Genomic DNA, 16,059 nt, shown 5'->3' on the forward strand with positions numbered 1-16,059 from the left:
GTGATTTGTCTTCGTTTCATTTCTTTTTCTGTTTTTTTTTTTATCTCGCTTTTATTTAATGTATTTTTTTTTACATTTTTCCTTTTTCTTTTTTACTTCTTTCTTTCTTTTTTTCTTTCATTCTTTTTCTTTATTTTCCCCCGTTTTCTTTCTTGCTTTCGTTCTTTCTTCTTTCTTTGTATGTAGTTTTTTTTTACTATAGAGTCTCCGCTTATCAAGGCCCAGAGGCCACTGAAGGATAAGGGTTAATGGGTGTCAGGTGACACAACACCGTGACAGTCGGTGACGGTGGAAATTGGATGAGTTAATTTATTTTAGAGGACGGCTCATCAAGCACTTGTTTACATTGGACTTGAAAAAACGACCATGTCATATTCAGCTGAGAAGCAGCTCCGTGACATTGCGTTCCATAGACGAGCATTTATGGGGGGGGGGACTCTGCTCATGGAATACTCGTTTAGCTCTAGGCACAGGTAGAGAGTAAAAATCATTGCTGATAGTGGTTGCAGCTAGCTAAGTGTTTGCCGTGAATGCCTCACAGTTGAGTATTATTGCTATTAAGTCATCACTTCTCAAAGTCAAGAGGCATTCAAGAATAAGGGTTAACGGGACTGAAATGATTGTCAGCGAAAGATGAAGAACATTATGGGAGTACCAAATTTGGTCGATACAATGAACAAAGCTGGATTATATATGTCGAGTGATTATAGATAGCTTTGCCTATCTATCTATCTATCTATCTATCTATCTATCTTGTCTGTCTATGTATCTATGTATCTATCTATATTTATGTTCTTATTGCGATCGTTAATTCTTCCTTTTCTTCTTACATTTTGTTTTATGCCGTCAATACTTTTTTTCTCATAAAAAGCACTCGTCTATCAACAACCACTATCAACAATTTCCCATATTCTCTATCTTTCTTATCTGAACGCAGGTTCCATGAACAAAACTTATTTCCTAGAACTTAGCCTGTGGAAATCAGTTCCACTGGCATGCTTCCTAACTGACTACAACACGGCCGTCTTCACGTTTAATGTAAACAAGTTTTTGACGTCTCGACCCCTAAAATATTAAAATTATACCCAACTTACACCACCAACGATCGCTAAGCTGTCGTCTTAATGACCACCTTATACTCATTAACCCTTATCCTTGAGTGGCATTCGAGCCTTGATAAGTGGTGACCCCGTGTAAAAACATTTTGTTCTTTCTGTTTACGAAAATGTATTTTCTTCCCTCAATCTTACACACACACACACACACACATACACACACACACACACACACACACACATATCCACCGATCTATCCTCGTTGTTTATTCATGGTATTTTTTTATTGAAATCGTCCAAACAAGGTATAAAGCCAATTGATGTAAGAAGCTAAATAAATTGATAAATAAATACTACTTCAAGATAAAAACTTAGCTAACTATAAGTGTGAGATGGATAAATTTCGACACAGAAAACAGCAATTCTTTCCCTTTTGTCAGAAACATGACACGTGCAATGTGACGACTAAATGAAAACTATACTATCATGGAAGTGGTCTATTAAGGAAAGGAAAATTGTTTTATGGAAGGTAACGGAAGTCGAAAGTCTGTTTATTTTTTTAAGATAAATAATATATTTTTGGAGAAAAACCCAAACACACATCGTTATTTGGCTTTCTAATTTACATAGTCTAATATGTAAAAGGCTACATGTGTTGTATATTGGTTTATATTAGAGGAGATGATATATTAAAACGTGTCATATGTTATCTAGTGGATGTAAGATATTGTTCTTTTAACAGACAGATAATAAACGTATAAATCGTATGTATGTTGTTTAGCCAGGAGGACACGATATTGACGTGTAAACTGAATCATGTTGTATCAGACTTATCGCACGGGATATTTTTACGGTTCATATGTAAGAAGAATAATATATGCTTCATACATTTTTTTCTTGAAGAGTTCTTCTGTATCTTTCCGCTGCTCCGTGACGAACCATGAAGCGATCAGCACCATATAATTGAGACAACTGTTCTTATTTGTGAAACCATTAAAACAACTCTTTATATTTTTATAATATAAATTTATTACAGTTGTCTCAAATGGTTTTCACAGGATCTGCAGTTTCTACATTTTCTATTCATACAGCCCGCTCCTAGCTGTCTGTCCACCCCTGTCTAAACATCTGTCCGCTCTAGTGGTCAATCCTCAACTCTCTGAATCTCTCCAAAACTAAGTACATCACGTGTTCTCTTACGTCACCTAATTACGTGTCTCAGACCAACCTAATGTTTCCATCTAGTTATTTGTTTATCCAAATCCAAAAGAATGTTTACATCTATTTTCTATTTTCGCATTCCTTTTGCGATTTACACGTCAATCATTTCTTTCGCAATTTAATTGTTTATTCTTCTAATCATAATAACTGATCCAGCGACCATCCGTCGCTCAAATCAATTAATAAGAATACAATAACAATAATAATAATGTTTTGACCATTGACCCCGCTTGCCACAGTTAACAGATACTACGCTATGATCACAGCCTAAAGGGTCATAACATTACACATGTCTGTCTGCCTTTCTCCATATTTTCAAACTCTATCTCCTCCGAAACTAAAAGTCACAGAGCGGCGCTAGAGATCGCAAATGATTGGATTTTTTAACGGACCGTTCTGTTATGATTCTTTAGCCGGTTAAAATAGTTTTAATTGGTCAAAAATGGGTTAAAATTGAAAAAAATCGTTATGCATTGTACATTCATCTTATTTTTAATTTTTATTTTTAAATCAGTTCACGGGCGTGTCACGTTTGTACAGTGGTAACGTCACCAGCTTTGAATGCTACAATTCCGCTTTCGATTCTAGCTGATGGCCCTCAAATATTTCTGTTTTTTACTTTTGAAATTATGACTCTCTCATAATATATACGAAATCTGGACAAATTAAAATATCATATTTAAACGTATTTTACGATCAGGTAAAGCCCCACCCCTCTCCCTCCGCTAGTATAATTCAAATACGAAACAATGTTTTCCAAGAGCTTTTCTTATTAACCCGTAACACTCAGCCACATGTAGCACAAGATGCATTTAAACTAACCGTGACTAACACCTCCACGGACTAATATCCACGAGGAATTGTATATCTTCGACGGGGAAGATGATTTACTAAAAACAAAAAAACAAAAAAAGAACAACGTTACTTACCCACAGTAGAATTTTCACGGCCCGTTATTCTATCATTGTTGCTAAGCGACGACATGGCTTTACCGATGATAAGTAAATTAAAATAGCGGTTTCGATTATCGATTATGGATAATTATCGGGGGTATTCTGAGACAAAACAACTAAAATCACTCCCAGACTTATACACTAACGTTCTGTAAATTTTAAAGAAAATTTGTTCAGCCGTTTCGTAGTCTATAAGGAACTTTCTCTTTCTCTCTCTCTCTCACACACACACACATACACACACAGAAACACACACACCCACGGACAAAGTTGCATTTATATCACTGTAGAGAAGAGATAATATTCTTTCACCAAAGCTTTTTTTCCTTTCTTGGTTCCCGTCATCCTTTCTTTCTTACTTGTTTCCTTCACTATCAGACCCTTCTTCTTCTTCTTCTTCTTCTTCTTCTTCTTCTTCTTCTTCTTCGTCTTCTTCGTCGTCTTCTTCGTCTTCTGAATTTTCTCATTTATTTATTTTTTTACTCCATTTACATTCAATCCCAAGATAAAATAAATATGTTTAAGTCAAAAACACTTCCTATTTTTTCCCCGTGACATATGATTGCACGATAAAAAAAAACCACACCCTCCGTCACGAAAGCGGATTCACAGCTGTTGATTTTTACAGATTTATAAGTAGATTTTGTTCAAATATCGAATATCATGAAGGCACCCACATATACACATATAACCCGAATTTACCCGTCGCTATTCGTCAGCGTAACTATACCTTTCCCAGTTCAACATGAAAATAGTTCATTTCACAATGGGGATAATTCATTTCAAAATAGGAATAGTTCAGTTCAAAATAAGAAATTAAAAAAAAAAAAAATTAATTTATAAATATCACTAGCATGGGTGCCCGCCGTTGCCCGGGTATTTGGAGGTGTATGTTGAGCAAAAAATAAAAAAAAAAAGAAAAAAAGAAAAAAAAGATCAATTTTTTAAACTTTGACCCCTATTATGACGCCTTAACCTTTATTGTTTTCGGCTCAAATAAAGTTATTAAGTTAGATCCATGTCCAAGGAACCTATATCTAAAATTTCAAGTGTTTAGACACAAAATTGTCGGAGGAGCTTGGTGGAGTGCTCAAAGATCATATCGTTGGACTTTGACCCCTTAATCGTCAAATTTCTGACCGGAAACCGATTACAAAGATTTTCCCAAATCTCAGTACCCTGTGTATCAAATTTCGAGTCTGTAGACTTAAAATTGACAGAGTTACAAAGTTATTGCGTAGGGAAATGTACACACACATACACACATACAGAAACACGTTCACTTTTATAGAAATACAAGGTATTGATTTGTTAAGTTTTTTTTAGCCCAATGGTTAGGTCAACTGAAAACCGCGATAACAAGAGAAGTGCGAAAGCACGTATTTTGGAGGTATATGAGATGGATGGAAATTGGAAAGCCCTAGCGGAAAATCTTTCTATTCCGAAAACCACCCTCTATCGCTGGATAAGTAAGGGAAATCAATCTCATACAAGAGGAGGATCTAGAAATTGTAAGGTCAAACAGGTGCATTTAGATTTTATTCAGGCACTAGTGGATGAAAATCCTAGGATCACATTAAATGTGATTTGTGAAAGGATTGAAGCCCAGTTTGGTTTTAAATTGTCCAAATCTACAGTAGCGAAACATCTAGATATGATGACTTATACGCTTAACGATGTAAGATTTGTGCCTGAGAGGGCAAATTCAATTGAGAATAGTTTATTTTGTCCGAAATTATTGAATTACCAATCAACTGGAAAACCCATTTTATTTATGGATGAAACGAACTTTAGTGTTCATATTTCCAGGAATGATGGACGTTCTTTAAAGGGTAGGCGATGTAACGTAGTTTCAGCCGGTACTCAGGGTGCCAATACTCATGTTATTGGATGTATTGGTCCCCATGGCCTCGCGTATCATGAAATTCAAAGAGGATCTTTTCGAAAGGGAAGCACAGTCTTGGATGCGAGAATGTTTGAGAGCTGCAAAGAGACAATATGGGGGTCAAGTTGTGATGGTTTTTGACAATGTCCCATATCACTCAAACATTGAAGAATTTTTTAGTAAAGAAGAATTTCTACGATGTGAAGTGCTTAGGTTGGGATTATATACAGTCCAGTGTTTAATCCAATTGAATAAGTATGGTCTTTAATCAAAGCTTACGTCAAGCAGGAATTGGCTGCTATGTGAACGGGCTCTTTGTAACAGGTCACCAAATGTGACCGTTCTGGGCCACTGGTAACACGTGTAAACCCTCACACACGTGCCCTGATCGTCTTTCACAGGGAATTCTCCGCAAGCGGGATCTCGTTGGTCGGTTGGTCAGCGTCGATTTCACCTTCGGGTTGATATGCCGTATCATGCTGGAAGTGAAGAGATTTTCATGCACACAAAATGCACACAAAAGAAAGACAAACTCAGATTTCTCTGTTCTACGAGTTAATTCAAGTCAAATTTACAAAATATAATATAAACTTATATACAATTGTCCAATGTTAATTTCTTACAAAGCACACTATTGAATCTTACTCTGCGTGTTTTGCGGAAGCGACGGACGATGGAAGGGGTGTGGTGACGACTCTTCGATTAGTGTTAGGTTCTCTCAAGACCCAGCTTCAAGTAACTGATTTTTTGGCGTTGGCATGCACTTATATAGTGAGGTGATGGAGTAGGGTAGGTTGTTCCCTAGACCAATCGCCAATCAATACGTCATCCCGGGGAATTCCCCATCTGATGCGTGTGTGCTGGTGATTCTGCGAACGCTTGCAGCTTTCGATTCCCATGAACAGGGCGCTCGACCCTTGTGACCCTTCGTCTGGCCCCCAAAACGAAATCATATTTGTTATGTTCTCAAAACGACATCAAATTGTCACTTTTTCACCAACAATAAAATGTATGTCAGTTTTACAAAAACACAATAAAATTACTAACTTAACTCTTTCTTTCAGCAAGGTTGGCTGCCGCTCTCCGGGCATGCAATAAGGCTTAACAATAAATACAAGTATAGTTGTCCGGCCTTCTTCAGTGTTTCCTTCCCCCCCCCCAATGGAGAGCCCTACCGCTCCCGGAGGCGGTCACGCCACAGTTAAAATTGTGAGTATTCTTACAATGGATAGAAGAGATGGCCTGTCAGTTACTGAAGAAATGGCAAGAGCTTTGACTTCATTGATTAAAGAAGAATTGGGAAGGGTTACACCAGAAGTATGCAATCGTTTCATAGCTGGTGTTGCAATATTTTTGATGTATAATGGGGTAGTTATTTATTTGCCCACCACACCAAAATGTGGCACAAGGCCGGAATGTAGAGAGTAGGCAAGCTCCCCTAAAGGAGGGGAACTCTTGCCTACTTGCCTAATCAAAGATTGCCTGAGAACCCCCCCCCCCCGTCGGCATTCCCCGGTAGGGGCGCCTCAAGCGACAAGCAATTAACTTGCCCCACCGGAAAGCCTGGTAGTACCCAAGCGGTGTACCTCAGTCTGACAGCTGCTGGGCCGAATCTCGGCCCCTCACTTGTCGGGCTGAGTGTCAAGAATGAATCCTTTACGAGTACTCTACCCTGTCTCCCTGCAGCTGGAGCCGCAAGGAGACATATTCCATCATCCAAGATGTATAATGGGGTAGTTATTTATTTGCTGCCCACCACAGCAAAATGTGGCACAAGGCCGGAAGATGGAGAACAGGCGAACTCCCCTTAAGAAGGGGCACTCTCACCTCAATAAAAATTGCCTGGGCACCTCCGTCGGCTTTCCCCAGTAGGGGCCCTGAGGCGACAATCAATTAACTTGCCCTACCGGAAAGCCTGGTGGCAAGGCCTGGGAGGGTGGACTTCCTAGGTAGTACCCAAGCAGTGTACCTCAGTCCAACAGGTGCTGGGCTGGTTCCCGGCCCCTCACCTGTCGGGCTGAGTATCAAGAACGGATCCTTGACGAGTACGACTACCCTGTTTCCCTGCAGCCGAAGCTGCTAGGAGACACGTCCCATCACCCAAGATATATAATGGGGTATTTATAGACGATGCTGCTAGGAACTGACGAATCGAATTAATTCACGTTCTGCTACCAACCAATCAGAAACCAGAATTGCTCCATGAATATTAAACCTTTTCTGTAGCAATTTCGCATATGTTTTTTCCGTCTCGACACGGTAAAAATATTTTGCTCTGTGAAACTGTCTACTGCAAACCAGTCACCTCTCAGGACTTGTGTAGAACAACGAACCATCGGAAACTGTTCTGAAACTAAACATGGCTTACACTTCTAGAGCTGGAATTCACTCTAAAATTTCTGCATCTGTATCAGTAAAAGATGTTGTGTTCTAATAAATAATTTGAAAAATATTTTTATATCATAAAATGTTAAATTTACTGCAAAAATAATTTATACATTTTTTTTATATTTATACTTATAATAATTTTTCCATTTTGAACTGAACTATTCCCATTTTGAACTGGAAAATATCTGACGTAGAAAATATCAGTGCCATCGGTTTCAAATCAAAACAAAATCCATATCTACACAACTATGCGGATTACTCAATATATGACTTGGACATTATTACCAAACGGATGTAAAGAACGTATAACATGGATTTTACCAAGCAAGCTGGATCTAAAAAAACATTCATATCCTTTTTCTACAAATCCTCCTGCTACAGGACTTCTGATAAATGTATTACTTTGACTTTGACTTTCCATGTCTCACTGACTTTAGCAAATAGGGTGCATACCTTTATAAGTATTTGCTAATATTTTCTCTCCTCTGATGAGATGGTAGACATCGAAACCTTATAGGTTAAGGAGATTAATTTTCTAAAGCATTCTGTGTCTTACTTAGAATAATAAAAATTCTTTGATATGAAACTCAACCACTTCATTTCATTTCAATGAGAGTTTTTTGAAATTCATTGAATTACAATTTAATTTATTTGCTCTATCTTGCATATCGAGCAATTCTTGTTTAGATGAGATAACTTATATAACTGCCAGTAATAATTTGTAAACCTACAATCTCACGTTTCCATAACAACTGATTGTTAAATAAAAACTATTCTGAAGAATATATATATATATATATATATATATATATATATATATATATATATATATATATATATATGCATCAAGATGGCTGCATGAACAAACATATAATGTTTGTTTGTTTGTAAATAAACCAACAGCTAGAGCACTGTAAAAATGGTGGTCGAATGTTTATTTAACGGAAATTTGAAGAGATTATTTGCGAGCACCGATGAGTTTTGATACAACGAAACAGTACTGTATCTGAATGACTATATATATATATATATATATATATAAGGTTGAATAAATCCAAAAGTGAAAACCATTGAATTTCAAGGAGGTTGTTGATAGTGCTCAATTAAAAAATGCATGATGTTATTTTATTCAATTTAAGTATATTCGCTACAATAAATCTACTGTTTCAGTTTTAAAAGACAAGAGAAATCATTGAATGACAAAAAAAAACAAAAAAACAAACAAACAAAAAAAAAACAAACAAACAAACAAAAAACCCTCCGGTCTTACTTAAGTCCAGTCCTTTAAAGACTGGAGATTTAGTGTCGCCTGACGATGTCCTTTTAGAAAGTAGATTTATTGCATCGACTTATGGTAATTTTGTTTACCTAAATTAAATAATATGTATGTATGTATATATATATATATATATATATATATATATATATATATATATATATATAAGCGGAGAATGTGGGTGTGCGTATATGGGCGAGTAGGTTTCTTGATAACGTTGGTTGAAATTAACAAAAGATTAAAAAATTAGATTATTTTATTTGAGTTGCTTCTCCAACTTGTGGCAATCGCTTTGATGTGAAAATAATTAGTTGTCCAAATAAAACGGAAATCGATTTTTATTAAATCGAAGTTGTGATTAAATTAAGACGGCGCATAAGAGAAAGAAAAAAAAAAAGAAAAAGCTTCGTCAAACAGTGAAGGTCAAATCGAAGATAGTCTGTAACGTTTTATTATTAATGCAACAGAGATTGCATAATCTGAGGATTTTTGGCGTAGTTACATCATTTGAAAAATGAATGATAATCGAATACCAGATGATAGACAGTTAGATCTACCAGATTGTATAAGTAGGCTTTTATTTCCTAACTAGCAGGCCACCGTAAATGTGCATAAATATTATATTTTAATTCATACAAAAACTGAGGCATGTCCATGCGAGTATTATGCTTTTTTCTAAACAGTTCACTTGTTGCAAGGAAAAAAATACTTGAACTGAGATCAAAATAAAAACCTAAATACAGTGAGTCAAGTACGATAACCATTAGACCTGCTTGCCACGGTCTTTACAATGTATTTCAAACCTACTTATTCTTAACATAAGAAATCTGTCATGTAAACTATCTAGGCATGCGCATTCGTGAAAAAGTTGACAAACAGATAAAAATTCGATAACCCCATGTACGAAATTTTCAATTTTGACCCCTTTAGCAGTCATTTTTCCGGAATGAAAACCGATTAAAATATTTCCGCGTGTCTGAATATCCTACATACCAAATTTCAAGGTTGTAGACCCAAAATCCGTTAAGTATATAGATATATAAGATTTATTTGCAGTTTTATAAATAAAATTAAAAAAAAACAATTTTTAAAAAATAAAATACGCATCGGATGCGCTTGAAGGCCAAATTACAACGCAATATTATGAAAATAAACAAATATTTTACTTGTTTGAAATTTATAATTTAAATATATTTCCGAGACAATCGACATCTTCAGTACTTTGTACATCTTTTTTTTTTCTTCTTGCTTGCCATGATGTAAAGTTGGAGAAAAAAGTCAGTTAGTAAAGATCCACGTTGTCTCACAACGGTTGTATTTTGAACTCACATCCCTGACGTTAATCTCGCGTAGCCAACGTACCGTTCCGGCATTTTAAAATACAACCGCTGAGAGACATCTCGCGGATCTTTACTGATTTTCTTTCACCAACTTTACAACCTCTGACATATTTTTAAAGATTTTATTTGAAATTTTATAAGAAATATGTTTATTAAATTATAATAATGAAGGGGTTAATGAAATGGGTGGATTATCAACGGAATAATGGAAGAATTAAAAGATGGACAATTATGGATGGAACTAGCCTGGGTGCACGGCGTTGCCCGGGTGTTTGGAAGTGATAGTAGGCAGGCAGGCTCGAACCTGTACCGTGAAGGTGGAAAAAACGTGAAAAAAAAAACAACAAAAAACGTGACGTCATTGCCGTTGCGTTCATCGCCAAAGCGGAAGTACCGAACTTTTAAATTAAGGCTAGTCAATCAAAAAGAGGGGATGACTTTCGAAAATATCAGCAAAAAAAGCGAACCCTCTTTGTAGAAAAATGCTCAGTTGAAGGTGAAGGAATAAATGTTTTTGGCCAATTTTTTTATATTTGTCGTCCGGAGGGTCGAGCTCCAAAACGATATCAATCTCATGAAAATCACTCGCCTCTGTCAAAAGTTTTAAGCATACATACATACATACATACATGATGATTGCAACGTCTTGTCAGACGGGTGCCACTCCCTCAGACATGAGCCCCAAAATGACTTCTATCGCCACAGGACCATTTTAATAGACAAATGCCTGAGGGAGTATCTATACACAGATGATGTTACAGAGTCTTAGCGTTGTACGACAGATAAGTCTCTCTCTCGGTTCAAAATGTTGAGATCCAGCAACAAGCAAGAGCAAGATAGCCAGCAACAAGTTACACTGCAAACCAGCTTAATGCGGGTACTGGTCTCCCGCTTTATGATTTTTTAAATCAGAGATTTGCTTCTCATAGAAAGGTTGCCTTCACTACTGCTTACGGGAGCCCTCTCCACCCCAACACACACATACATACACACAAACACACACGGTGCTAGTTGGCCGTTGACCTCGAAAAAGGGTTCATTCACCCTTTGGAAGGTTTTGTTTTTAATCCTTCAGGGAGACTAGCCACCCTCCTCACCAAACAAGTCTGGTGTGTGAATCAGTTTAGTCGTCGGTGACCCGACCATGAGGCAGGTAGTACTGGGTTACATGGTACCAGTAGTATATGACATGATCTGACACAAACATACATACATACATACATACATACATACATACATACATTTAAACAAACAAGTGAGATTTATATTATAGATTATAAATTTCACAGAAGTAAAATATTTGTTTATTTTCATAATATTGCGTTGTGATTTTGCTTCCAAGCGAACCTGATGCGTATTTCATTTTATTAAAATTAAATCAACACTTCTATAATGGAACTCACACCCCTGACATATTTTAAAAAAAAATTTATTGAAATTTTGTAAAAAATATGTTTCTTAAATTATAAAAAATAAAAGGGTTAATGAAATAGATGGATTGCCACTCGAATAATGAAAGAATGGGAGAATTGACAATTATGGATGGAATAGCTAAAATGCGATCATGTTTCTGTATTTTTGAGATGAGGTTTGATAATTTGCATTATTTCGATGCTCAGGAGTACTTTTCTTATCTGGAATGTTATTCTGAAAACGTTTCGCTGACTTCCCCTATCGAGTACAAGCTTCAAATAAACTCCTCGAAAATAGACCGGGCGGCAAACAGTGTAAGGATATGAGAGGTAGATTTATTCTTTTCTTAATCTTATTAGTGAATGTGATACAATAGCTGAAACGCGAACTTGAACACCGTATTACCGACCAACAATCCGTATCAGTAACCCTTATGGCCCTTCCACATATGCTTACATATTTACGTACATAGTTTTCTTTCTCTTTTGTTAAATTTTGTTCACTCGACACATAGTCACTAAAACTTAAATTGGTTACTGTGATAAGCGTCAGGTTAATAAGGGGAGATAACCTGGATGACAAGTTGGGTAAAGCAACGAGTTGTTTATTCACATTACATTTGAATTTCTATATGCTGGTGCTGTCGGGAAAATAGGGAAGATTGAGAAGATTTCAAAAGCGACTGGCCCGAGTAAAAAAAAAAAAACTGTATCAGTAAAAATCTTCCAGCATCTACAGACCTTTACAAGGTGGGATTTTCTACGAGTTTACTAAGTTTGAGGTATTTACATTTGTATTTCTATATTTTGGTACTGTTGAGAAAACAGGAAGCAGTAAGGGGATTCCAAAAGCGAGTGTCTCAAAGTACAAAGATATTAGAGCAAAAACCTTCTGAGAACTGTACAGTGAATGAGGTGAAATTATGCTGCTAGTAGGAGTCTTATGTTGAACATTGAGCCGAGGCGATGGCAATAAAATGGACAATGCTATTTGTTATGTAATATGTCGAGTGCTGGATATGGAGATGTGGCAACGCCGATGAAAGTAGAGATTTGCACACATGCACACTCATGATGGATTTTGATCTACATTCTTGTGTCCCATAAAAATGACTGGAATTGTAATAATCACCAAAAAAATTATATTCCAGACCAGAGGTTAGAACAGCGTAACGCAAAATAAAGAAGGTCAATTAAATATTTAATATTAATGAATGTCGGTTTATAAGACACATATAATATAAAAAAGAGAAGTAAAGAGAGGAAAGCCAACAGTCGTCCAGTGTGAGTCACAAATTCGGCTGTCGCCTGATACATCCCCACACATACCCTTACTCTTACCGCTAAACGCAATTGTTCTGTTCCACTTCTCTTTCTCTCTTGTCAATAGCCAACAGTGAATTGTAAATAAAGTTGTATGTTGAAAAAATCAATCCGTGCTGATTTTGAGAACAACAACAACAAAAATGCCAATAATATATAATTTCGGAAGCATTTGAAAAGTGCGAACTAGGAAATTATATATAAATTCATTAACACAATATTTAAACCTTACCTTGAGGAGGCGCAAGTGTAGTAAGTTTTTTTCGGTCAGATTCCGTTGAAGTACTCGTAAAACACACAGTGATACAAAACTACGGCGATGGGCCAGGGCTTGAGACTGGTAGACTCTGGGTTCCATCAAAGTAGACATTCTTTTTTTTTCACCCTGTCAGAGAGGGGGGGCTAGTTGTGTGTACACGATGCCAGAGGTAGTCACGATACACTATGCACGGGCGAATGGTTGCTTCATCGAGATATATAATACTGGCAAGTTTTCTAGTATGGTAGAGGAAGCCTAACTTTTTGCTTCAAACTTGACAACATTTTGTTATTTTTTTTAGCCCAACCGATGACTCACATGTATAGAAGTGACTCGGAAATTGTTTTTTTTTTCTTTTTGCGTGACTCAACGGTACGATCAAAATGATTAGATCCGGTCAACCGCTGATCTTTTGCTTTCTTTCGTTGTATGGAATAATGATACCATTGGACTAATTAGACCCGGATTGTAGCTCGTCATCTGACGTTCAAAATGACACGCATTAACTAATTCAGCAGAATGTTTCAAGGCGAAAAATCAAGGAAAGCAACATTTTGATAAATCGTAACTGACTTATTATTGGTGATCTTAAAAGAAGAACATAAGTTGGTCGTTAGACTACATAACCCCGCCTGAAAACATAATTATCAACCACAGACTTCTGTAACGTTACACACGTGTTAACGTGTTGCCACCGTTGCAAGAAACAAAGACAAGGAAAGCATTAGACTCACTCTTTTTTTCCAGTGAAATAACAGACATTTATTTACAGGTACTTTCCAGAATAAAGCCTTGTCTTTTGTTTAAACGTCTTCTCGCACTCCACTGTGCTTATAAAGACTCTTTCGTATCTAACAGGTGGTACTCCGTCCCTGTCCGGCCATGTTCAGCACACGTATTTTCCTGTCGCTCTCGAGCCATCTACGTAACACATTTATCTCTCTGTCTCCTGTAACCGTTTTCTTTCCTTCTTCTTCGCATACAGCTCGGTCATTTACATACAGCTGCTGCTGCCATACGCGCATCCGCGCTCTGTTACATTTGTTGAATGGCCGGAGTCTCTCTCTCTCTCTCTCTCTCTCTCTATCTATCTATCTATCTCTCTGTATATATATATATATATATATATATATATATATATATATATATATATATATACTTTACTATAGATTACTCATTATATATATGGTATTTAAGATTTATTAATAAATAAAACACTAAAAATAATGAATTAAAAGTAAGGCATTTTATTAGAAAACTGACCCCATTCCATTTGCATATGTGTGCAGTGGAAAATGAGATCTCGTGGGATTCCACGAGACTACACCTTATAAATCCAAGGCTGCCATCTTTAATTTTTCTTTCTCTCAGATCCCATCCAAAGGTAAGTTCTACAGGCGCATAATACACACACACGCGGACGCTTTCTTCTTTGATTATTACATTCAACTCTACATATCTACGCGTGTCTTGTATATACTCTTACCTGCATTTCTTACATGTGTCAATATATATTACACGAGCTGATGTATTGTCTAGCGGTGTATATAACAGTGTGTTAGATATCTAATGAATGCGCGTATACAGAGTCCTCTATGTATATAAAATGTTCATTGTGGTTGCGGGGCTTCTTCACAAATAAACGCAGTTAACAAACTTTACACATAAACATTTATAGACATATTTTCTCACAAGAAAACGAATAAGCCATGCAATGTTATGAGTTGTAAGAACAGTTTCCGATGGTAAGTTGTTCTATGCAAATCCTGGAGATGACGAGTTCTCAGTAGACAGCTGTTCCGGACTTTAGGATTTTGTAGCCATAAAGTAAAAGATTCTTCCCGTGTTGACACGAAGAAAATATATGCAAGGTTGCTAAAGAAAAAGTTTAATATTTATGGAGCCATTCTGGTTTCTGATTGGTTGGTAGCAAAACGTAAATTAATTTGATTCGTCAGTTCCTAGCAACATCGTTTATAAATAGAATCTCCCAACTGTAGTGGGCCATACTCCATTTGTTGTCAAAAATATTGCAACGCGATATATCTGCTTGTCTCAGACCAAAAGGCGTATACTTTCTTATTCATCCAACCCCCGAAAGAACACCATAACAACGAGTTATATTTCACCGGTCTTTATTCGTCTTATGGATTCCTTTGTCGAAGTTTGGCACGCTGAGTCTCTTTCTACATTTTCACTGGTTATTCCCCCTTCTGTTTCCAACGGGATTGTCCACGCGTCCGTTCGCTAACGCGTTTCTTGCCAACTTATTAGCTTAATCTCTTCTGACTAACTGTTACGTCAGGAAAACCCCAATCACGTGTCAAAGGGCACAAACAGGTGACACCTCACTTAAGCCAAAATCTATTTACTTCTAACCAAATTCCAAAACTACTTCGAAAATTCCTAAACCGACTTTGTTTATTTTATTTGTGAGTTAAATTCCCTACTAAACATTTTAAGTTGTAAATCCACATTTCCCCAAATTTAATTGTTTTATTTTTCTAATAATCATAATAATCGCCAGGTTCTCAACGTTGCCCCGGTGTGCTTATATAATACTACACGCGCTCTGTTGCACTTATCTGGGCTTTACTTTTCCATATTGTATGAAGCAATTCTGATGTTATGTCATGGACATGTTGATAACGCAAAAACTTTTATCTGACTAGGCTTAAATTTTGTATAGTGATTACTGTAATAAAATTTTGTATAGTATTTACTGTAATAAAATTTTGTATAGTGATTACTGTAATAAAGTTTTGTATAGTGATTACTGTAATAAAGTTTTGTATAGTGATTACTGTAATAAAGTTTTGTATAGTTATTACTTTAATAAAATTTTGTATAGTGATTACTGTAATAAAATTTTGTATAGTGATTACTGTAATAAAATTTTGTATAGTGATTACTGTAATAAAATTTTGTATAGTTATTACTGTAATAA

Source organism: Euprymna scolopes, chromosome 22 (assembly GCF_053919585.1).
Source record: "Euprymna scolopes isolate OS-2025 chromosome 22, ASM5391958v1, whole genome shotgun sequence".
In the NCBI taxonomy this organism is placed as follows: domain Eukaryota; kingdom Metazoa; phylum Mollusca; class Cephalopoda; order Sepiida; family Sepiolidae; genus Euprymna; species Euprymna scolopes.